Below are 24005 nucleotides of genomic sequence, written 5' to 3'. Positions count from 1 at the left end.
TATGGTCATGCACTTTGGTAGAAGAAATGGAAGGGCTGACTTTTTAAATGGAGAGAAAATACAAAAAACTGCGGGACAAGGACACTTGGGAGTCCTTGTAAAGGATTTCCTAAAGGTTAATTTGCAGGTTGAGTCTGTGACGAGGAAGGCAAATGCGATGTTAGCATTCATTTCAAGAGGACTAGAATACAGTATAAGAACAAGGATGTTATGTCGAGACTTTATAAAGCACTGGTGAGGCCCCACTTGGAGTATTGTGAGCAGTTTTGGGCCCTTTATCTTAGAAAGGATGTGCTGAACCTGGAGAGGTTCACAAAAATGATTCCCAGTTTGAATGGCTTTTCATATGAAAAGCATTTGATCGCTCTGGGCCTATGTTCACTTGGATTTAGAAGAATGACAGGAGACCTCATTGAAACATATTAAATGGTGAAAGGCCTTGATAGAGCAGATGAAGAGAGGATATTTCCTGTGGTAGGAGAGTCTAAGACCAGAGGACACAACCTCAGAATGGAGGGGCATCCTTTTAGAACGGCGATCAGAAGAAATATCTTTGGCCAGAGAGTGGTGAATCTGTGAAATTCTTTGTCACTGGGATCTGTGGAGGCCATATCCTTTTGTATATTTAAGGCAGAGGTTGATAGATTCTTGCTTGAAGGGATGTGGGGAGAAACAAGAGATTGGGGCTGAGAGGAAACATGGATCAGCCACGATGAAACGACAAAGCAGACTGGATGGGCCAAATGGCCTAATTCTACTCCTATGTCTTATGAATATAGGAAGGTATAAGTTTGCAGATGATACAAATATTGGTGTGTGTGGCATAGTTAATTGTACTCAATTTAGTATCATCGGCAAGCTCAGATACACTACACTCATTCTCCTTTTCCAGAACATTAATGTATATTGGCCTAGCAACGATCCCTGCGGCATACCGCTCACCACTGATTGCCTACCAGAGTAACACCCATGTATCACAACTCTCTGCTTTCTATTAGTTAACTAATCCTCTATTAACACATCACACCCCACCCCGGCTCTGTACTTTATCTTATGGATGAGTCTTATTGAATATCTTCTGGAAACCCAAGTAAATAACATCATCTGTTCCCCTCTATCCACTGTGCTTGCTATATCCTCAAAGAACTCCAGTAGGTTTGTCAAACAGGACCTGCTTTTGCTGAATCCATGCTGCATCTGCCTGATGGATTCATTTCTTTACAGATGCCTTGCTATTTCTTCTTTAATGATAGCTTCAAGCATTTTCCCAACTACAAGCGTTAACCTAACTGGCCTATAGTTACCTGCTTTTTTGCTTTCATCCTTCTTTGAACAGTGGCGTGACATTCATCATCTTCCAATCCACCGGGACCAGCCCAGAGTCTGGAGAATTTTGGTAAATAATCACCAAAGCCTCTATTATAGCTTCTGCCATTTTCTTTCAGTACCCTTGGATGCATTCCATCAGGACCAGGGGACTTATCTAACTTCAGGCTCCAAATGCCCTTGAAAGTCACAGCATAGATAGACAGGTTGGTGAAGAAGTCATAAGGATGCTTACCTTTATTAGCAGGGGTGCAGAGTATAACAGCAGGGAGACCTTGGTACTAGTTTATGAAGCATTAGTTAGACCACAGATGGTTTATTGAGGATAATTCTGGGCACCACATTTGGAAGGAAATGACTGCATGAGAGAGGGTGTAAAAGAGGTTCACCAGGATGTTGCCTGAGGAGAGACTGGATAGATGGGGTTGATTTCTCTGGATTTCATAAGGCTGAAGGGAGATATTGGATAGGGAAGATAGTAATAAGCTCTCCCACATGGCAAAGACGTATAAAGCCAGTGGACAGAGTTTAAAAGAAAAAGACTTGGAAGAAATCTGAAGATTTTTTTACCCAGAGGGTGATTGCAATCTGGAATGTGCTCCCTGAGAAGGTGGTGGAGGCAGAGACTCTCGTACTATGCAAGAAGCATTTGGATAAGCATTTGCATCACCTAAACATAGTATGTTATGGAGCAAGAACTAGAAGGGTTTCGGCCCGAAACGTCATCTCTACCTCCTCCCATAGATGCTGTCTGGCCTTCTGAGTTCTGCCAGCACTTTGTGTTTTTATTTATTTCCAGCATCTGCAGATTCACTCGTGTTGACTAGTAAAAGGGACTATTACAGATAGGTATTTGATGGTCACCATAGATGGCAGCATGGTAGTGTAGTGGTTAGCATAACACTTTGCAGTGCCAATAGTCGGGGTTCAATTTGTGTCTGTGAGAAGTTTCTCTCTGTAATGATATGGGTTTCCCCAGGTGCTCTGGTTACCTCCCACATTCCCAAAATGTACCAGTTAGGGTTAGTAAGTTGCGGGCATACCATGAAGCATGGTGACACTTGCAGACTGCTCCCAAAACATCCTTGGACAGTATTGGCTGTTGACGCAAACAACACACCACTGTATTTTGATGTACATGTAACAAACAATGCTAAACTTTAATACTGTGGGCTGAAAGGCCTGTTTCTGTGCTGTATGATTGTGAGCCGCTGGATAGTCTGCTTAATGGTCCCAAAAGCAAATGCTCACAGGCACTAAGCGCCGGATCCTTCAGGTCCAGGTGTATGATTTTCAAGTTTTATATCAGCCAAGGAAGATTAAGCCCTGCTGATTGGCTTTCATTCCATCCCTTGTCTGACAACAACCGCAGACATCACAAAAAAATCAGTTATGTGAGGTCAGACACAGCTGCATCGATAATTAGGGGCAAACATCAAAGTTGCAATGAAACTTGCTGTTGCTCTTCCACTGTGTACCTGTTGACAATTATATCATCACCAAAGAGTACATCGCATTGTAGAAAATGGCAGTTCTACTTCTAAGGCAGCCTGATTACCTTTGTGTAATTTGGTGTGTTGTAGTGTGAAGCTAGTAGATTCAGAAGTGGTTTATTGAATTAAAAAACAAGCAGCAGGCATCATATTGAGAAGTTTTTGGAGGAAGAGGCCTGTTTAACCCAACATTACATGACATTTTATATGCTAAAGATCAAAGGACAATTGTATATGTACAATGCTTTATTTGAATTACATAAAATGTTCACACCTCTTTCTTCTCACCCACAATCCAGACAATGTTAATTAGCATTGTCTAGTTTTTCAATTAACTGCTGTTCTCAGCTTTTGGAACCAGTTGTCCAGAGCTGCATTTTAAATGCAATCTACAGTCTATGTTCAGGTCTAAGTATTGGTTGCTGAAGTTAATATTTTGCTACACACCTTAAGTCCAGAATATGCCCTAACAGATGTTCTGCAAATATTGTACCATCACCTGTCCTGGTCCAACCACGTCGACAGCTCACCAGCAACTCCATTTCCTCAGGAGGCTGAAGAAACTTGACATGTACCCTTTAACCTTCAACAATTTTTATTGATGCGGCATAGAAAGCGCCCTCTCCAGAGCATTATGGCTTAGTATGGCAACAGCTTTGTCCATGACCGCAAAAAAAACTGAAAGGAGGAATGGACACAGCTCATCACCCTCCCCTCCATGGACTCGGTCTCCATTTCATAATGTCTCAGTTGAGCAGCCTGCCCAATCACCCCAGACGTTCTCTCTTCTTACCCCAACCCTCCCATCAACCAGAAGAAATAAAAAGCCTGAAAACACATCATCAGACTCAAGGATTGCCTTCTATTCTTCTGTTTAAGACAATTGACCAGTTCCCTTGTACTATAAAATGGTTTATTGACCTCAATCTATCTTGTTTTGACCTTGCACCTTATTGTCTACCTGCACTGCACTTTCTCTATAACTGTACCACTTCATTACTTTTACTTTGTACTACTTCAATGTGCTTTGGTAATGAATTAATCTCCATGAACTATCTGCAAAACACGTTTTTCACTATACCTCGGTACATGTGACAACAAAGAGCCAATTTGCCATTCAACAATTACAAATTCAGAGTGATTGTGGAATTAAAAGGCACTTTCAGAGAAGCCTGGCCAGTTACATGCAGTTCGGTTTTTAGAAAGCACGGCCTGTAGTTGCTGCATATCCACGATGGAGGGAAGGCGTGTTTAGAAAGATGGATGGGGGTGCCAGTGAAATGGGCTGGTTTGTTCTGCAGAGTGCAGAGTGTTGAGTTCTTTGAGTTATGTTGGAGACAAGGCAAGTAGAGAGTATTCTATCATTCCTGTGGCATGTGGAGCATGAAAAAAAATGAAGAGTATGGAAGTCAGTCTTTAAGGCTGAATATTAGCTTTTCAGTAGTTCTTCTAGTTCCAATTTGATGATGGCCCGCAGGATGTAGAGGAAGGGTGGAGTCAGCATTGGACATACTGTTGAAAGTCAAGGGTTGGAAAATGGATTTCCTCTGGTCATGGTGTGAAAGTTCTCTGGCAAGAGTCTAGGTTTTGCTGCACATGAACCTGGAAACCTTTGTTTTTGTTGAGGAATTGCCAATGGAATTGTATACCATGCAATCATTAGCACACATCCCCATCTCTCAACTTACAATGGAAGGAAAGTCATTGATAAAACAGCTTGAGTCACTTCTGCCTAGAACACTTCTGGCTAGTCACACAGCCCCAAGAAACTCCAGTAATCAGTAACTCCAACAACCAAAACCATCCTCCTTCATGTGAGGTAAGATTCAATCTATTAGTGTTTTTCCCCTAATGCCTAATAATTTGAATCTTATATTTTCTAGATGCCATACCGAAATACCACCTTGAGTATAGATAGTTCCTTCACCTCATCTCTGAAACTCAGCTTTCTGGTGCATATTTAGACCAGATGTACGATGAGTTCTGGAGCTGAGTGCATCTGTTGAACACACACTGGTCCATAGTGAGCAGGGTATTGGAGAGTGAGAGTTGCATGACTGAATTTTTGGCAACATCCTCCGTCACCTTACTCATAAAAGAGTGGACTGTATTGGTCCTGTTCTTGTGGAACTTGGCCAAAGCATCCATCAACCCACATAAAAGGATTTAAGTCTTTCCCAAACAGGATATCAAATTCTATCATACTGCGTTCATTCATCCCTTACTGCGGAGGAACATAATAGCTCCATCTTATTACACAAGATGAAATAGAAGATAACCATTACTGTATATCCGTGTACTATTTGCATAAAACAAAACAGACTTGTCATGCAAGCTCTGCACATGTGCAAAAAGCAGAAGTCAGAAAAAGTTTCTTTTTACGGGATGGGCATATAGACGACAACCAAAATATTTTCCCTTACCATTATTTTACCAAACATTTTAGAAGTAGAGGAAAAGTTGGTTAACTACCCAGTTGTTTTAGATTCAAATACAATTATAATGCATGAACTTGTTGGAAGAACTAAGAATTGAGAGTTAACCTAAACAGAAGTATTAAGGGTAAGGTTACCTTCATGTAGAGTGGGGACTGCAGAAAAGCCCAAAGGAGAACACTGTAGGCTGGTGCTCAGATATTAAGTTTGAGGAAAAAATTATGGTGTTTAATGAGTTGGGACAATTAGTGAGAGAGACTGTGAATAGGTGCTAAACACGAAAGCGGATCAGAGTTTCCCAACTATGAAGAATTTAATGCTCATTTTTCAAATGATTTGCCAGTGATAAAAGTATAACTTGGATCTCACAGATACATGGTTTTTGAGTAAGGATGGGAAAAGGCATGACAGTGCTGAAGTACTGAAGTCAACAGGATCTGGACAGTTAATCATGGGGAAAATATTTAAGATACAAATGAATCAAGTCAGCCACATTCTTATGAGTCAATTCATTAGTTTAAAACACTGCATTGTTTAACTATGCAGAATAGTGATTCACATCTATTTGACAAAGTGGAATTTCACTTTCAAATGAGCTTTCCTGTGAGTGTCTGTAAGTATTTTGGTCAATTCAATGCTGCTGCTCTATTCACCTGAAGAATTTGGTACCTAGACAACAGGAGTAGGAATCTGTTCATTCAAATTAGTTTCTTAGTTACATATTTAGTTTTGATGTGAAAATTCTCCACCTGCCACACTGGGAAAGTGGTATTTTCTGTTTTAACAATAGCTTAATATGTTGCCGTGAGATGCATGTGGCTAATTAAAATTCCCTAATGACCTAATTACATTTGATTAATGAATAGCAATGAGTGCCAGGCATCTGTCCATTCTCATTTCAAAAATGGGCAGGATTGTTAATTTTAACTTTGTTACACAATGTTGGTAAATAGCATACCAAACAAGCTTAATTGTTTAAAATAAAAATACAAAAAATGATGGAAATACAGTACATTCCAGTTAATTAGGACACATTGGGACCAGATCAATTTGACCCAGTTAAGTGGATTCCCCAATTAGCTGGTTTTGTGGAAATAGTTAAAAAGACAAACTAACATTTAACTGAGTAACATATTATGTATTCAAACAAAATGCAGAACAAATTAGAACATTACCAATACTACTACAGTACTATAAGACTGTATTACAGTAGTTGATAATCATGATCAGAAGTTCAGAGTAAATTTATTATCAAGGTACATATATGTCATCATATACAATCCTGAGATTAATTTTCTTGCAGGTATACACAGTAAATCCAAGAAACTTAATGGAGTCAATGAAAGACCACACCGAACAGGATGGATAAACAGCCAATGTAGAAAAGACAACAAATGCTGCAAATATAATAATTTTAATAAATTAGTAAGCAATTAATATCAAGCACATGAGATGAGGAGTCCATAGGTTGTCCTATTTATGGAGGAATTCAAGCATTATACACTGCTGTGTTCTTTTGATTGTCAGTAAATTAACAAAATTAGCACAGACACCTAGTGCAGATAATGGACTGCCTTCATACAATGCTTTTCACAACTGCATCCTGCAAATCTTCATTTTCACTGTAACATTCATGATAATTGTCAATATCTTCAAATTCTTTGTAGTTCCTAACTTGTTGAAGTAGAGAAAAAACAAGAAAAAATCTGCAGATGCTGGAAATCCGAGCAACACACATCTATGAAAGAGAGTACAGTCAATGTTTTGGGCCAAAACCCTTTGGGTCCTGCTGAAGCGTCTCAGCCTAAAATGTTGAGGGTACTTTTTCCATAGAAGCTGCCTGCTGAGTTCCTCCAGCATTTTGTGCGTGTTGCTTGGATTACCAGCATCTGCAGAACTTCTCTTGTTTGAAAACATTTCCAAATTGTCTTACTGCTTACTTCTCGCCAACTATCAACTATTAGTAACAAAAATTATTGCTTTTTGAACACAAACACAGTGCAGTGTTTAACGACCAAACAAATGCACGTGACTGATGCTGGTTGGAAACTATTCGACAACAGTCTCAGGTCCCAATTAAGTGGCACACGTCTTAAATAAATGAGTAGATCCCGGCTATTTTCTTGATTAGTTTCTGTTCTTTAAGAATTGCTCCACACAAGTGGCTGCCCCAATTATCTGGAATCTACTCTACTAGTTAAATCAGTCAGCATCCTTAAAGAGAAAAATTGTTTGTTGCTGTCAGATTTGCTGAGTGATTCCAGAACTTTTTTTCTTTATTTCAGATCTTCTGCACAGCTGTTCTGTGTTAGTGTGCATTTGCTCTTTTTATTAGCCCCATCATGTTATCTCTTTGGTTAGGGCCTCTTGGTTACTTGCTAAAATACTACGCAAAATGGATGAAATACCATCCTGCCATGGAAAGAGAAACATTGTCAGAAGAAGAGTCCAAACTATAATCAACACATCTAACAATCTAACTGCTTTACAACAGCGAAAAAACAAACCAAGAATGATTAGCACCACCAGGTCACTTCAGTCTGACCTGTAGCTCAGCACTTGTAGGTTTGCTTCTGTGCAAATAAAGACATGCAACTTGCAACTCTTCGCTGATTCCAGAATGTCTCAAAGCAACTTCCTTCTGAAGCGAGAACTCTGTGGTAACACACAAGCTATCTGTGCACATCAAGTTCTTACAATCATTGCAGAATGCTACCTGAAAGGCACCACCACTGTTAGCATCACAAACATGAGAAAATCTGGAGTTTCTGGGGACCCACACACAAAATGCTGGCCAGGCAGCATCTTTGGGAAAAAAGTAAACAGCCTACGTTTTGGGCTGAGATGCTGTCTGTCCTGCTGAGTTCCTCCAGCTCTTTTAACGATACCCTGCACACAGAATTGCATTAAATTTTCAGCCTTGGTTTTGTCTTAGATAGAATGGAACTTCTGTGTCAAAGTCAAAACATCTTGACTTCGTCAATATTGTCCACAATCACTCCGAGACACTCTGTAGAAGCTACTGAACAAAGAGCTCAGAACCCCAACTAAGCTCTAATGAAACTATTTTTTGTGTGAAAGCAAAATCTGAAATGTATGTTTATAGTCATTTCAGTAGTTTTTTTTACTTGAAGTGTATATGTAGCTGGAAAGATTTACACATGTTGTGTGCAAGCCATCTTTTCTGTATGTTGCAAGAACAGGGTCAGCAGCCATCATTGTGGTTAATTAGTAATGTCTCTTGGACCAGAATATAATATGTGGCTTAATAAAAGTTACAACTTCCAACAGAGGAATGCAGCTAAGATAGTCTTGACATTCTCCTGGGTATATTCCATTTAAATGTCCTTGCTTTGTCAGTTAATTAAACACACCCAACTCAGTAACAATGATGTTAAAACTGGGGGTAGATTGGAGGAAATGTAAACATGGAATATTTGGACTGATCATTTGCCAGCCCAAAATATTACACATTTTTAGCTTCCAGAAGCATTGGCTTACATCATTCAGTGATTCCCAGATGCTCAAATCATTTCGTAGTCACCTAGTTTATTAAAAGTTCCCCCATTTCATCTCAGCCTTTGTCAGACTGTCACCTCGCTTTTTACCTCCAAGAACAACAGAACTTGAAGTCCCCAGCCTCAGAAAGAGTTGCTTCCCTCAGAGAGGCCGCTGGTTCAATTTACTGCCATTGGAGGGGTCACTGTTCGGAATCACATCCGTTGGAGAGGCCACTGATTTGATTCACTGCCCTCAGGGAGGCCACTGGGTCCCGACGCTCTCAGAGATGTTATCGAAATTCTGAGATTTATGGATTGGACTGTATTTCAAATTAACTCCAGTTTATTTTGGCCTCTCTCAGTTCTGTTTTCTTTGCATTCTTGCCCATTCTTTCTTGTTGCCGATTGGTGGGCTGGAGGTTTGGGGTTATCTTCCAGATTTTGTGCGAGGGAAGGGTTGGGGGTGTTTGTGAGTTTTTGTTTCTCTCTTCATGCCGAGAGGGATTGATGTCTTTCTTTCAACTACTTCTATGGGTTTCTGTATTTTATGGCTATCTGGAGAAGACAAATCGCAGAGTTCCATTCTGTGTACACACTTTGATAATAAAATGAACCTTTAAATGGGACTTTCTTAACAAAAATCATTTGACCTATTCAGATGAATAGTTTACCACCAATGGCAACAATATATTGAAAATATTGCAGAGTCCAAACAAGGATCAGAGTGCTGAATTCCAGAGGTGCAGTGACAATGCTCACTCTAAACATCAAGGCAGCATTTGACTGAATGTAGAATCAAAAGTGAAGTCAAAGGACATTAAAGCCACAAACAAGTCTCTAGATGGTTACCCCTCGAACAAGGGAAGGTAGTTGAGTTTGTTGTTGGTCAAACATCCTAGTCTCAGAACGTCACCACATTAGATTCTTAGGACCATGTCTGATTTCCAATGACCTTCATTAATGACCATTTCCTTCAGAAGGTCATCGATACCCACCCTGAACCATTCAGTCCCTCCACTTAAGATTTTCTCACAGTGTTTGGGGTAGTGATTTCTAGGATTTAGACTCAGCAATGCTGAAGGATTACCAATATATTTCCACTTCAAGGTAGAATGCAACTTGGACAATTATCTGTAACTGACACTGTCCCATTTTCTTCTGTTCTTGTCCTTCTTGGGGATATTTGTTGATAATTGCACAATGTTCTGTTCTATTCGCACATTCTTAACCAGTGATGCCTGCCTATAACTTAAAGTTGGACAACATTCAGGTATGGGTTGATAAATGGCAAGCAAACTTTACATTATGGAAGTGCAAGGTCCAGCAAGGGTCAAGTTACTAACTCGAGACATTCGATAGTATTATCATTGCTGTGTCCTCTACTATGCTAAGGGTCAGTTATCCAAATGGGCCAGCCACAAGGTAGTCTGGTGATGAATTACTCATTTCCCAAGGACACCCAAAAGACAGAAGTCAGGAACATGATAGAATACTTCCCACTTGCCTGGATAAGAGTTACTGACACAAACAACTTTCTGGAAGCCTGACACCTTCTGGGATGAACTTGGTGTCCCAAGAATTACCTCAAACATTTAATTCCCCTCGCATCAGTGTACCACCTGAGAAATGGACCTTAGTTATGCACCCATGGCAATCTGGTAGCACCTCCCAAACCGGTACCCTCCCTTGCTGAAAAGAACATGAGCAGAAAGTACACTGGAGCATCAGCAGTTACAGACACTCCGTCCTGGCATTAACGTTGCTGGGTCTAAATCCTGGAATCTACCTCGCTAAAGGCTGCACTTTGACTGGAGGGAATGCAGTGGTTCATCAGAATCACTCTTGGAACAGGCAGGAAGAACACAACATAGAACAGTACCTTTCAGCCCATAATGTTATGCCAGCCTTTTAACCTACTCCACAGTCAATAATCCTCCATTTTTCTTTCATCCATATGCCTGTTGAAGAGTCTCTTAAATATCCCAATATATCTGCCCCTACTACCATTGTCTGTTCCAGGTACTTACAACTCTGTGTATGTAAAAAGAAACTCTGACATACCTCCTGAACTTTCCTCTATTCACCTTAAAAGGATTTCCTCTGGTATTAGCAATTGCCACGCTGGGGGACAAAAAAAAAGCAATGAAGCCCCTTCTCATCCATAAATGGTGACTTTGCCAGCAACACCTTGGCCTTGAAAATGACCGAAAAAGGGAACATTTCAATCAGTCATGGAACTGTGTTGAAAGAAACACGAATTAACCTATCAGCCCTGCTCTTGTTCTCTCTCTCTCTCTCCCTTCAGGTGCTGCCTGACATACCGAGAATTTCCAGCATTTTCTGTCCTAATTGAAACTTCGCAGTTTCCTTTTGTTTTATGTTACTAGATTGTGATGGTATGTTTTCCCCATCTTCTCCTGTAAACGTACACGCACATACATACATTCCGGATAGGGAAGTATCGGCACCCAGTTACGCGAAACCTCCTTCCAAAAGTCTTTCTCAAACACCGAATCCACTAGATTAAATCAACTCCCGACTGTTCACAGAGGGGATTACACTAATTCTTTTCAGGTTGGAGTATTAGCGTGCCCGGGAGAGCGCCGTCCCTTCCTTCGGTGTGTAGGGTGCTGGAGCTCACCCACCTGGTGGGCGCCACCCAGCGCACTGCCGGCATCTGCACGCGTGGGTCGCGACACCTCCGCCAGCCGGGATCGCCTCCGGCACGGGAGGGGACGGGCAACCCGACAAGGCATCGCCTTCGCCGCGGCTGCGGGCACCGACCCTGCTCGCAGCGGCTGCGGACCCGTACACCGGTCCCTGCAGCGCCGGTGTGAAACTAACAAACGTCAAAGAATACTGCGAATCATTTCCGCATTTTAACCCCAGCTGAAATGGCACCTTTCCTGTTGGGTAACGCAGGCTGCTGAGAAACGGAAGTGGAAAAAGGACCCGAAAAGTAGAAATTGCTACTTCTGAGCTCGCTGCAGCAACCCATGTTTAAGACTTGAAGCCAAGTGCTTGCCTTCTGCCAAATTGACAGTAAAATTTCCTGTTTATTCAAAGCGCTTGCATCTGATTACTCCAACTATTAAACGGTTAAGAGGGAAACGATTCAAAATCGCTGGTAAGTTGCCTTGCCTTTTGTGTTTTATATGGTTGTAGTTGGTTAGGTATCAAACCCAACAATCAGGTGCAGGGAACGAATGAGATTGGATTAATAAATACAAACACAAGATTGAAAGAGTAGAATAAGAATTTCAGGTATATTGCTGAAACGCTCCTCTGGGGGGAAGCACAGGAAATCGTTCAAATAACATTTGTTCGTGTTGCTTTTATGAATTAAACAAGTACAAAGGAGAGTTCACAATTCTAAAATTGCTCGGTTTTAATCGGATTGACTTTCAGGAATGACGGCGAAGGCACACTAAAAAGCTTACTTGTCAAAAGAAAGATTGTAGCAATCGAAGTTAAGTTATACTTGTATAGGCATATGCAGAAACCTTCCCTAAAAGGAAGTACATTTACGTCGTTGGGAGAATAAATTTTAGATACAGAAGTTCTCTAGGTTATTCTCCAGACTCGACACAGTGCCCACTGTCTCCTTTAATGTTGGAGCTACAAACCTTGGTCCAGGAAACAGAATATGTGAAGCAGCTCGATAGCCCAGCACAAGACTGGTATACTGACGGAGGTGCTTTAATATGGCAAAAATTTGATGCATCTAAATAGTTATAATTTATGTGTTTGCATATACACGCACACAGACTCATGCAGTATGTATCTGTGTGTGTATATATATATCCATCCATAGAGTATATATACACTTGTATGTGTATATACAGTATATATATGTATGTAGATTCTTATATGTGTGTATGTAGAGATATATACTGACTATATAGGCATTTATTTAAATGCCTTGAAATCTGATTTCTCAGGTTTTAATTCTATTTGAAGTGTTGGTCACATTTATCAATGACCAGGTACCAACAACAATTTTACATCGTTATTTTCAAAATCATTAATTTTCTTTAAATTACTGCTTACTTAACGAGTGTTGCAATAAGAAATAAGTGTACAAGAATTAGATACGATCTCATCTGTTCCATGTTAAGTGGGTTGCCTGATGCTTGGTTTATGATTATATTCCAGTTGCCAAGAATAATTTTTTTTCTGCCGTGACTGAGGTGAAGTTGATGAAAGATTGTATCCAGCCAAGCAAATGGATGTGTCATTAAATCAAGGTTTCTTGTGCTTTGTGTAATCGAGAATGACAAGGTGGTTCCCTCTATGCTGGACCAACATCAATCCCTCCATCAGCCTTGCCAATTTAGTTCTTTGCTGTTTGAAGGACATCGGTGTGCATTATTTAGCTGCCCTTTTCCTTGAGCTAGAAGTACTTAATTGGTCTCCAGATAGTAAGTCATGTTTTAAAAACGCCACATCATTTAGAATAATCACTAAAATTAGGTTTTCAGTTCTTCCGATTATAAGTAACATGAAAAGTAACGTTTTGTCCAAAATCAGTTTAATGTAATGATTTTTAAAGATGTATTTTCAGGTTTTGGATTTTACTGGCAACGTTTATCGCCGTTGAGAAGGTGCTGGTGAACCATTATATTCCATCATATTTCTGTCATGCCCTGTAGGTAGTGGAGGGGGGCTGTTGATGCTTTTGAAGCTCCCCACCAGAGTATATTTTGTGCCCAAGATACATTCACTGCTGCGTCTTTGTTCAACACGGAGGGGCACTGTTTTATCTGCTGAGGGAGGATGCTGAGGGTCTCCCTGCTCACTTTTTCACCTGATGCCATAAGATGCTGTGAAGTCTGGAGTTAATGCCAAGGATTCCCAAGGCCATTCCTTCCGAGCTGTATAATGATGCACCACGAACTCTGGTGGTGAGTCCCACTGATAAGATGAGATTTATCTGGGGTTTGTGGTGGAGTACGATTTTGTGAGTGTGACTTATCTGTGGAAAGATTTTCTTGGGGTATGGTCCCTATCTGCTCCAACTTGCGTGGGCAGTAAGTGGATTCTGCGCTGCTTACCTTTGGCATCTGGGCTGATGACATTTTTTTTCATGTTGTTTAATGGATATTTTATTGTAACTGGGTAGCTTGCTAGTTTACTCAAATGGCAGTCAGGAGTGTGGGTCTGGACTTTCTTGTTGGCTAGACTGGGTGTAGGTATCTGAAATAGAGGAGCATTTATTGCCAATCCATTTGGTTCATTACTGAGATTATTTTTAAACTCCAAAGTATTTAATCAATTTAATTTTGTTGCGCAGTTGTCAGGATAGATTTGAAAACTTATTTCGTAATTATAGTTGAAATCTCTGGATTACTAGTCTAGAAATATAATGACCTACATCACCATTCACAATGTCGATGCAGTTTTGAGACCTGTCAAATGGATAACGTGTATGAATCTATAGAACTATCCCACTGAATGCAGTTTATTCCATCCACAAAATGTTCTGCAATTCAATAAGTGCGTTTAAAGAAAGAGAAAAGTATACAATATACATCCTGAAATTCTTTTTCTTCGCAAACATCCACGAAAATAGAGAAGTGCTCCAAAGAATGAACGACATTTAAGTGTTAGAACCCCAAAGCGCCCCCCTGGCTCCCCCTCCCACGCATTAGCAGCAACAAGGATCAATAAAGACACATGCTTGCAGTACCCTAAAGACTATTTGTTCACCTGCTAACTCAACATACCACAGGCTTTCTTCTTAGTGAAGGAAAAAGAGGTGTCCCTGTTTCACACCGAGAGGGGAGATGTAACAAACAACTCGCTGGTTTACGATGTTAAAAGTCTGTTGCATCGCTTTTTCCGAGCTCTGTGCCTAAAGAACTCGGGTCTCCGGACACACAGCCAGCAGCCAGTTTGCTGCTTATGATCTTCCGTCTCCCACGACGTATCAGGTGGCGGCACCAACCTTGAATCTGCCTGCCTCCGGAGCCACGAAAATCTGCCACCCTAGTCTTCCAGGCCGCATCCTCGGCATATTGAAGAGCGGCCAGTCGTGAGGCCCCAAGAGCGGGTCCCATTTCTGCAAAGAACCGAAGTCAGAGTCTTCAAAAGAGCCGGAAAGGGGGGAAAAGAAAGAGATATCAAAGATAGAAATGGAGCTGTTTCTGAATATGCAAGCAAAGGAGTCGCCATTAGGAGCCATCGTTCTCCTAAACTCTGCCCCGCCTTCTCAAGGCTTCTTTCAAATCTTCAGGCTCTGCCTCCAGGAACGACATAAGTGCAGGCACCTTATCTATCGTTTCCCTTCAAGTATTCCACCATCCTCACTCAGAGATAGATTAAATCTCCTATTTCAGTACTGGATCTAATTGTGTAAATTCCTGCTCACAAGTGCTTCGTAGAAAGGATTGCAGCATTCAAGGAGGAAGCTCATCATTGTCTCATAAGCAGTTTTGGGACAGAAATTAAATCTTGCCCTTGGAGAAGACACCATCATCCAACAAATGAATAAAAGCAAATAGGCCCTTTATATTAGCTCGCCAGGCAGCATCTATGGAAAGGCAAACTGTTGACGTTTCTGGCTGAGAGCCTTTAATAAGACTCGGGAGTCCTGATGAAGGATCTCGGTTGAAATGCCAACTGCTTACACTTTTCCACAGATGCTGCCTGGCCTGCTGAGTTCCTCCAGCATTTTGTGTGTTTTACTGTGTTTTCATCTGCAGATTTTCTCTTGTTTATATCAGTTTGGGTTACATTGTGAAGGATTATCAGTTCTGTAGCCTTATCTCCATGAATCAAAACAGCTAATGTTGATTAGAATTGTACTGAATAGTTGTACTATATATTGCTGTGTCCTTGATAAACTCACCTGATTCCATTTAATTGAAGGTGCCCAGCAAGAATTTCTCTGACAATGTGAAGAATTTAAGATTTGGAAAGTATGTAGCTTGGGTGGTTGATGGTTGCATTGAGCTGTTCTCTGATCTTGGGAATTCACTTGCAAATGATTTGTCACTATATGAGGAGAGACCATCAGTGTGCTACCAGTTAACAGTGCACTGACGATGTCTCCTTGTATGGTGATGACACACTTGCAAGTAAGTTACTAAGATTGGAAAACAACTCAACCCAACTTAAGGTTTCTTTTTCTGGTGCAACAAAAATAAAATGTATTCTTTAAAATCTTACCACTTCAATTGAAGTAGTAAACCCAAATGGTTTTTGAAATTTCTAATTTACGAATAACATATAAATACAAAGACAAAATGTTTGTTACTCTTTTGTGTAATTCTCGAGTGAGGAACATTTTTGGTTGCCTTGGGAAAATATCACTATTTGGTTATGGTGTACTTACAGAATTAATGACTTTGATGAAGGAGAAGGTTTTGACCAGAAATGGAGATTACATTATTTTAATCTGTTTTCCAAATAGAAACTTTTGAAATGATATTGGTGAACCTTTGATGAAGAGTCATGCACAGTAGTGGAGAATATTAGAATCAGAATCTTTGTGTTCATTGGAGGACACAATAGAAGAATGGATTTAAGATATTGAGAGAAATTTTGTTGATCTATTTACTTTCCCAAAGACTGGCACAATCTTGCCACAATATATATCAGCATAAATTTAGAATAATGGATGGCTGTCCATTTCTGTGGTCTTATGGCTGTAGGTAAATCTATGTTGCAAATTCAGTGCACTCAGTTTTCTTTATTTCTTATTGTGAAAAATTAGGACCTAGGACCTCCACAGGGATGAAAATTAGCAGTGATTGTACATAATTTCTATCACCAGACAATGAGCAGCTGACTTTGAAATGAAACATAGAAACAGAAGTCTACAGCACATTACAGGCCCTTCGGCCCACTATGTTGTGCCAACCATGTGCTGAACCTACTCTAGAAACTGCCTAGAATTTCCCTACTGCATAGCCCTCTAAGCACAATGTACCTATCTAAGAGTCTCTTAAAAGACCCTGTTGTATCCACCTCTATCACTGTCGCTGGCAGGGCATTCCACACACCCACCACTCTCTGTGTGGAAAAACTTAACTCTGACATCCCCCTTGTGCCTACTTTCAAGTACCTTAAAACTGTTTCCTCTCGTGTTAGCCATTTCAGCCTCTAACTATCCACATGCTCAATGCCTCTCATCACCCTATACACCTCTATCAGGTCACCTCTCATCCTCCGTCATTCCAAGGAGAAAAGGCCAAGTTCACACAACCTATTCTCATAAGGCATGCACTCCAGTCCAGTCAACATCCTTGTAAATCTCCTCTGCACGCTTTCTATAGTAATCACAATCTTCCTGTAATGAGGTGACCAGAACTGAACGCAGTACTCCAAGGGCGGTCTACTAAGGTCTTATATAGCTGTAACATTACCTCACGGATAAAAATAACAAACACAAAAAAATTAAAATTAAAAAAATTTAAGATTTCTAAAATAATCTTTGGAAAGTGACATCTTCCCATTTGAAGATTCAGAAGTAGAAACTGTGTATTATCACTGACCTGTGTCATGACATTAGTTGCTTTGTATTTGGAAGCAGTCTGCATATTTGAAATAGAAAGTGCAGATTACAATCAGATTTCACTATGCATATGGAAAAAAGCAACAACAGCAACATTTTTTTGGTAATTCAAGTTTTTATTATTATTTATTCTTATTTTACATTGTTAAACTATCATGGCCATATGCCCTCTCTAGTTTCTCCCCCTCCCCCTCCCGGGCCACGCCAGAGTTTGTGAGGGCCACAAGTGAAAAACAAGAAACTGGGGACTAGGGGCCACAGGAGTTTCTGAATAAACTATGTTAAGTTTACTGTTTTACTGAAGTCTTTATAAAATATATAAATAAAAAAGAATCGGATACATGTTATTTAGTTGAAACCTTGAATGAAATGAATGGAAAAATATGCTAGATTATGCAAATGAGGCAGCAAAGCAGTTCAGCCTGTGTGTTGGGGAGGGGTGTCAATCGTCATCTCTGCTCCTGCCGGGGTGGGGAGTCAATCGTCATCTCTGCGCCTGCCGTTCATGCCCTGCAGAGTGGCCCGCTGAGCCTCACTTCACATCACCCCCAAATCACAAACTGCAGATTGGGCTGGGCTGTCTGCCCCAAGGCCAGACAGCGACTATACAGCAGGCGTGTCTTCCACTGACCCGTGCGTGTTCTAATACTTATAAAACATGACATGAAGGCTGCAGTTACTGCACGGCTAAACTGCAGAGAAGCCAGGACGTGTGAAGTCTACCACTACAACTGCCATTCAATCCCTGATACTTGTCATGTTTTGAAAGGAAGTTCAATTCACTTTTCTTAATAGCATTGTAGTGTTTCTAAGTGATAAGCACCTTGGAGAACAAATTGTCACTGAAAAGTCTGACATTTTTTACTTGTCTGATTTGAAAAACTGAATCAACTGATTTGAAACTGAATTGAAAAACAGTTCCAAGGAAATAACTGCAATCTCACACCATGCAAAGAGTCTATTATTACTCCTTTCCATGGAAATCTCAAACTTTTCAGCAGAAAGATTGGACGTCGCGAGTTGCTGCAATTGCAGCAAATAGCTGAGAACTCCTGGTGCGGTGGGAAAATGAATTCCTTCTGTTTTAAATGCAGTACTTTAACATTGGAAGTACAAGATGGCTATTACAATTCTTGTGACAAAAGTAAGCCTTGCATACAATTTAATTAATAGCCTTAGTTAATCACATATCAATTTTTTATGTATTTCAAAAAATTCTTTCCATTTCAGAAGTTATTACATCGTGCTGGCTTAGTAATTTACAGGTGGCAACAGTGACTTGGCAGCTTGTTAATAGGCTATTGTTTGCGAGTTAGTTTTGATAGCCTAAATTACTTTTCTGTTTGATTGGGACTGACGGTAATTTTTTCTATCCTCAATTGGCACCTGTGTGTGTACAAATTTCAAGAGAAATGGAATAGCATGGAGTTGGAAGGTAATGGGGAATGGGAATTAACATCAAAGTGAAAGGAGAAATGGGATTAGTTTGAATGGATGCTTCGATGTGGTGGGATAAAAGCATTTTTCTGTGACACTATGACGGCGTGATCCAGATCTATACAGTAGCTCCTTATTTTACAAGTTGTAACTTCTTGTCATAACATGCTATGCAGTGTATTAAGATTTAAAAATTGCTGGAGTGTCAAACAGGTGCAGTCATGCTTGCTTAGATCTGATGCTTCTATTTCTCAAATCTTGGTTTCTTATTAACTCTTTCTACAAAGTTCTGTATTTTCTGCCTTGAATGGTGATGTTAAAAAATGATTTTGATTGATCTGGGTGGGAGGGGGGAGGTTGGTTAGAAACAAAACAGCACTGGTTTTGAGAGCAAACACGAGGAAATCTGCAGATGCTGGAAATTCAAACAACAACATACACAAAATGCTGGTAGAACACAGCAGGCCAGGCAGCATCTATAGGGAGAAGCGCTGTCCTGATGAAGGGTCTCGGCCCGAAACATCGACAGCGCTTCTCCCTATAGATGCTGCCTGGCCTGCTGTGTTCTACCAGCAGTTTGTGTGTGTTGTTGTTGTTAGCACTGGTTTTGAGCTGTTTTTGGGATGGGTTGCTGGAAGAATATGGTCCTCGGAACATCCCTACCCCAAACAACTAGTTCCACAGCCCAAGATACCCCTTCATTTTCCTTCTATTTCAATTTAAACCTCTTCAAGGTACAGTTGAAGTCAGAAGTTTACATACATCTTAGCCAAATACATTTAAGTCAGTTTTTCACAATTCCTGACATTTAATCCTAGAAAACATTCCCTGTCTTAGGTCAGTTAGGATCACTACTTTATTTTAAGAATGTGAAATGTCAGAATAATAGTAGAGGGAATGATTTATTTCAGCTTTTATTTCTTTCATCACTTTCCCAGTGGGTCAGAAGTTTACATACACTTGCTAGTACTTGGTAGCATTGCCTTTAAATTGTTAAGCTTGAGTCAAACGTTTTGGGTTGCCTTCCACAAGCTTCTCACAGCAAGTTGCTGGAATTTTGTTCCATTCCTCCAGACAGAGCTAGTGTAACTGAGTCAGGTTTGTAGGCCTCCTTGCTCGCACACGCTTTTTCAGTTCTGCCCACAAATTTTCTATCGGATTGAGGTCAGGACTTTGTGATGGCCACTCTAATGCTTTGGCTTTGTTGTCCTTAAGCAATTTTGCCACAACTTTGGAAGTATGCTTGGGGTCATTGACCATTTGGAAGACCCATTTGCAACCGAGCTTTGACTTCCTGGCTGATATCTTCAGATGTTGCTTCAAAATATATCCACATAATGTTCCTTCCTCATGATGCCATCTAATTTGTGAAGTGCACCAGTCCCTCCTGCAGCAAAGCACCCCCACAACATGATGCTGCCACCCTCATGCTTCACGGTTGGGATGGTGTTCTTCGGCTTGTAAGCCTCACCCTTTTTCCTCCAAACATAACGATGGTCATTATGGCCAAACAGTTCAATTTTTGTTTCATCAGACCAGAGGATATTTTTCCACAAAGTAAGATCTTTGTCCCCATGTGCACTTGCAAACTGTAGTCTGGCTTTTTTATGGCGGTTTTGGAGCAGTGGCTTCTTCCTTGCTGAGCAGCCTTTCAGGTTATGTCGATATAGGACTCGTTTTTCTGTGGATATAGATACTTGTCTACCTGTTTCTTCCAGCATCTTCACAAGGTCGTTTGCTGTTGCTCCGGGATTGATTTGCACTTTTCGTGCCAAAGTACATTAATCTCTAGGAGACAGAATGCGTCTCCTTCCTGAGTGGTATGACGGTTGTGTGGTCCCATGGTGTTTATACTTGCGTACTATTGTTTGTACAGATGAACGTGGTACCTTCAGGTGTTTGGAAATTGCTCCCAAGGATGAACCAGACTTGACATCATTTTCTGACCTCAATCTGATAGAAGATTTGTGGGCAGAACTGAAAAAGGGTGTGCGAGCAATAAGGCCTACAAACCTGTCTCAGTTACATCCATTCTGTCTCCAGGAATGGAACAAAATTTCAGCAACTTATTGTGAGAAGCTTGTGGAAGGCAACCCAAAACGTTTGACCCAAGTTAAACAATTTAAAGGCAATGCTACCAACTACTAACAAAGTGTATGTAAACTTCTGACCCACTGGGAAAGTGATGAAAGAAATAAAAGCTGAAATAAATCATTCCCTCTACTATTATTCTGACATTTCACATTCTTAAAATAAAGTAGTGATCCTAACTGACCTAAGACAGGGAATATTTTCTAGGATTAAATGTCAGGAATTGTGAAAAACTGAGTTTAAATGTATTTGGCTAAGGTGTATGTAAACTTCTGACTTCAACTGTATTTGCTGCTGGAGTTTCTTCCTTTGGTATAAACAATTGACACTTGTCCTGTCTGCTCGATCACACATTATCATGGAAGTCGTACATTTTTGAAAGTTGATGTGCCTTTCACGAAGTCTGCTTTGGTTTCTTTCATTTTTTTGAGGAAGAGAGTAATTGCTAGGATGGTCTATTTGGGCTTAAAGGCAGTTTGATCTTGTTACATTTGTCTAAGAGATGCAGAATCAGGATATTGTTCATTATGGTGCTATTAGACTGCACATGTTCTTTCTTATGAAAGGCATTGCTTGAGGGTATTGATACTTATTTTTCAAAGTTAAAGTAGTGCTGAAAGATGAAGGAAGGACATGCCTTCAATGCAGTTGATAGTACAGATCATTCTGAAAAATATAGGCACAGTGCACACTGGGAAATCAATATCCATAGCTCCAGGAAAAAATGCCAAATCATTTAAATATTATTGTGGACTTTATTTATTTGATATGCTTATTAGAAGAATGTAAATAGGAATGTAAGCATGCTATTAGTTTCTTGAGCATGCTGCATGATCATGTCTATAAGATCATAACTGACGCAGTGCCTCAGTGTGATCATCTTATTCCTTGGTCTTCAAAGATCTATTGACTTGAATCTTAAATCTATGCAACAACAGAACATGCTTAGACCTGGTCTGGGAATCCCAAAGATTTTCAGTTCAACATAAAAGTAAATTTCCCCTCATTTTTGTTTATGAATGGTTAATGCCTTATTCTGAAATTCTGTACCTTATTACAAAATTCTGCTTCCTGAGGAAATAGCCTATCCGATTTAATTCTCTTTGCCTTTCCCAGTCTCTTGGTTGCTCGTAATAAAATTGCTTGTCATTTTTCCAACTTCCATTGAGTAAGGACCAGCTTCTTGTCTCTCCTCAGAAGATCCTCATAACTCAGGAATTTATCTTCCTGTAGATAAGATGCCCATGATGCTCTAGTGTTGAGGTGTGGTCTCACCAAGCAAGACTTCATTACTTGTGTACTTCAATTCCGCCTTCCTTGGGGCAGCACGGTAGCCTAGTGGTTAGTGTAATACTTTACAGCAGCGACCTGCGTTTACTTCCCACTGCTGTCTGCAAGGAGCTTGTACATTATCCCAGAGAGCGCATGAGTTTCCCTCAGAGTCCAAAGATGTAGGAGTTAGTAGGTTAATTGGGCAGCGTGGGCTCATTGGGCTGGAAGTGTCTGTTATGATGCTGTATGTCTATATAAACTCAATGTGCAGTTCAAGTTCCAAAATGCCTCTTGGACTTGTAGGCTTACATTGTGCAGTTTGTGAACCCACACACTTAGCGTTGCTAACCTCACATTAATTTATGTCTTAACATTTTATTTTCAAAGAGGTGTTATTTTTCCTTTGTTTCTGCTAAATAGAATGACCTTTCAGTTCCATTTGCTGCCTTCTCACCTGCTCGTGCAGCCTGTGAATTGTCACCTTGCAGACTCTTTACATCCTCCTCACCTCCTACATCCCCTGTCTTGGGTAGGTAACACTCCATCTTTCATCTAAGTCCTCTCTGTGAGACCTTATTTTCTCTAATAACATTTGATCTACTGCTGTAATATCTCCTTAATGATCTATATCCATTGGTTGATCGTTTAAGCAACCTGTGAGTATGTCTTCTTTACATTGGATGTGTTGAATGTTGTTTCTCTTTCTGAAAACCAATAAACTCTAATTATTTTATACTACTGCATTATGTTACAGTATCATTATTTTGTGATACGGCACACAATAAAAACGGCTTTAATAATTGTCAGTCCAGGGGGCCGTTGGTACACAAGGCAATGGATTCTATAAAGGCGACTTGTGTATTGTTCGACTCTGTCCCTGCCTTTGTAGGGTTGCACCCCAAGCTCTCATTTATGCTTTATAACCTCTGAACTTGTTAATTCCATCTCTTTCCTGGTTGGTGTTTCTCATTCTATTTTTTTTTCCTGTTTATTTCTTAATGTGAAATCATTCGATATTCTGCAGCCTGGAGACCAACTTGATCCATCCCTTTTGTTTATCACCTGTACGTTCAATGCCCTACATTGGTTGTTTGATGATTTCAAATTCCTGCATCTCCTCATCTCCATTTAACTGCACTAACTTCACAACCCAGTAAAGCATCTGTAGTTTTTGACATCTGCCCTCTTGATCATGACTAAATTTAAATTTTGCACATTTAGTTGCATTACCTTCATTTGACTTGAGGTCTGAGTTCCCTCATTCAATCTCTTTCAACCTTCAGCTTTTCTCAACTAAAGCTTTGCTTAACATCTACCTTTTTGATTAAACCTGATTTTCTGCTGCAATATCTCTTTATGTCACTCATTGTCACATTTTGTGATAATATTAACACAGTGGCCTTTTATAAACTCAAGTTCAATGGATCACGGTAATTTTACACCACATCATCATAGTTTAATAATTATGACTTTATTGCATCAGATGGATTGAAAATAATCTGCAGTTTAAACTTTTGCTCTTCAAGTTTGTTCTCTCTATTTGGCAAGCTCAGGGTTTGTATTGTTCCCATTGTTAGTGCACAGGCTATTGTCTCTGGTGAAGTACAGCAGAAGAACTCTAGAAGCATTTGAGGTGTTTTGCTGCTTGAGACTGCTCTGCTGTTCAATCAGAGGACGGCTGATCTACCTTAGTGCCACTTTCCTGAGCTAACTCTCCAGTGCAGCACAATACAAGACCCTCAGCCCACCTTTTAACCTACTCCAAGATCAATTTAACCCTTCTCTCCTACTAACCCTCCATTTTTCTTTCATCCATGTGCCTAAGAATCTCTTAAAAGTCCCTAATGCATCTGCCTCTACCATCACCTCCAGGAGTGCATTATACACATCTACCACTCTCTGTGTAAACAAAGTTACCTCTGACATCCTGCCC

General features: G+C 40.3%; 1 protein-coding gene across 3 annotated transcripts in view; it reads left to right on the top strand.

Annotated features, from left to right (window-relative positions):
- The first annotated feature begins 11494 nt into the window (after positions 1–11494).
- The window catches only part of adcy7 (adenylate cyclase 7), a 166146-nt gene continuing 153635 nt past the window's right edge, over positions 11495–24005 (top strand). For 2 of the 3 annotated variants that reach the window (XM_073070041.1, XM_073070040.1), the window contains exon 1: positions 11495–11881. The gene's annotated coding sequence lies outside the window, so the exon portion shown is untranslated. Of the gene's footprint in view, positions 11882–12431; positions 12449–24005 lie in introns of those variants that run through there. The other variant, XM_073070044.1, reaches the window with a different exon arrangement.

This window comes from Hemitrygon akajei, chromosome 17 (assembly GCF_048418815.1).
Source record: "Hemitrygon akajei chromosome 17, sHemAka1.3, whole genome shotgun sequence".
Taxonomy (NCBI): domain Eukaryota; kingdom Metazoa; phylum Chordata; class Chondrichthyes; order Myliobatiformes; family Dasyatidae; genus Hemitrygon; species Hemitrygon akajei.
This window is presented reverse-complemented; position numbering and strand designations above follow the sequence as displayed.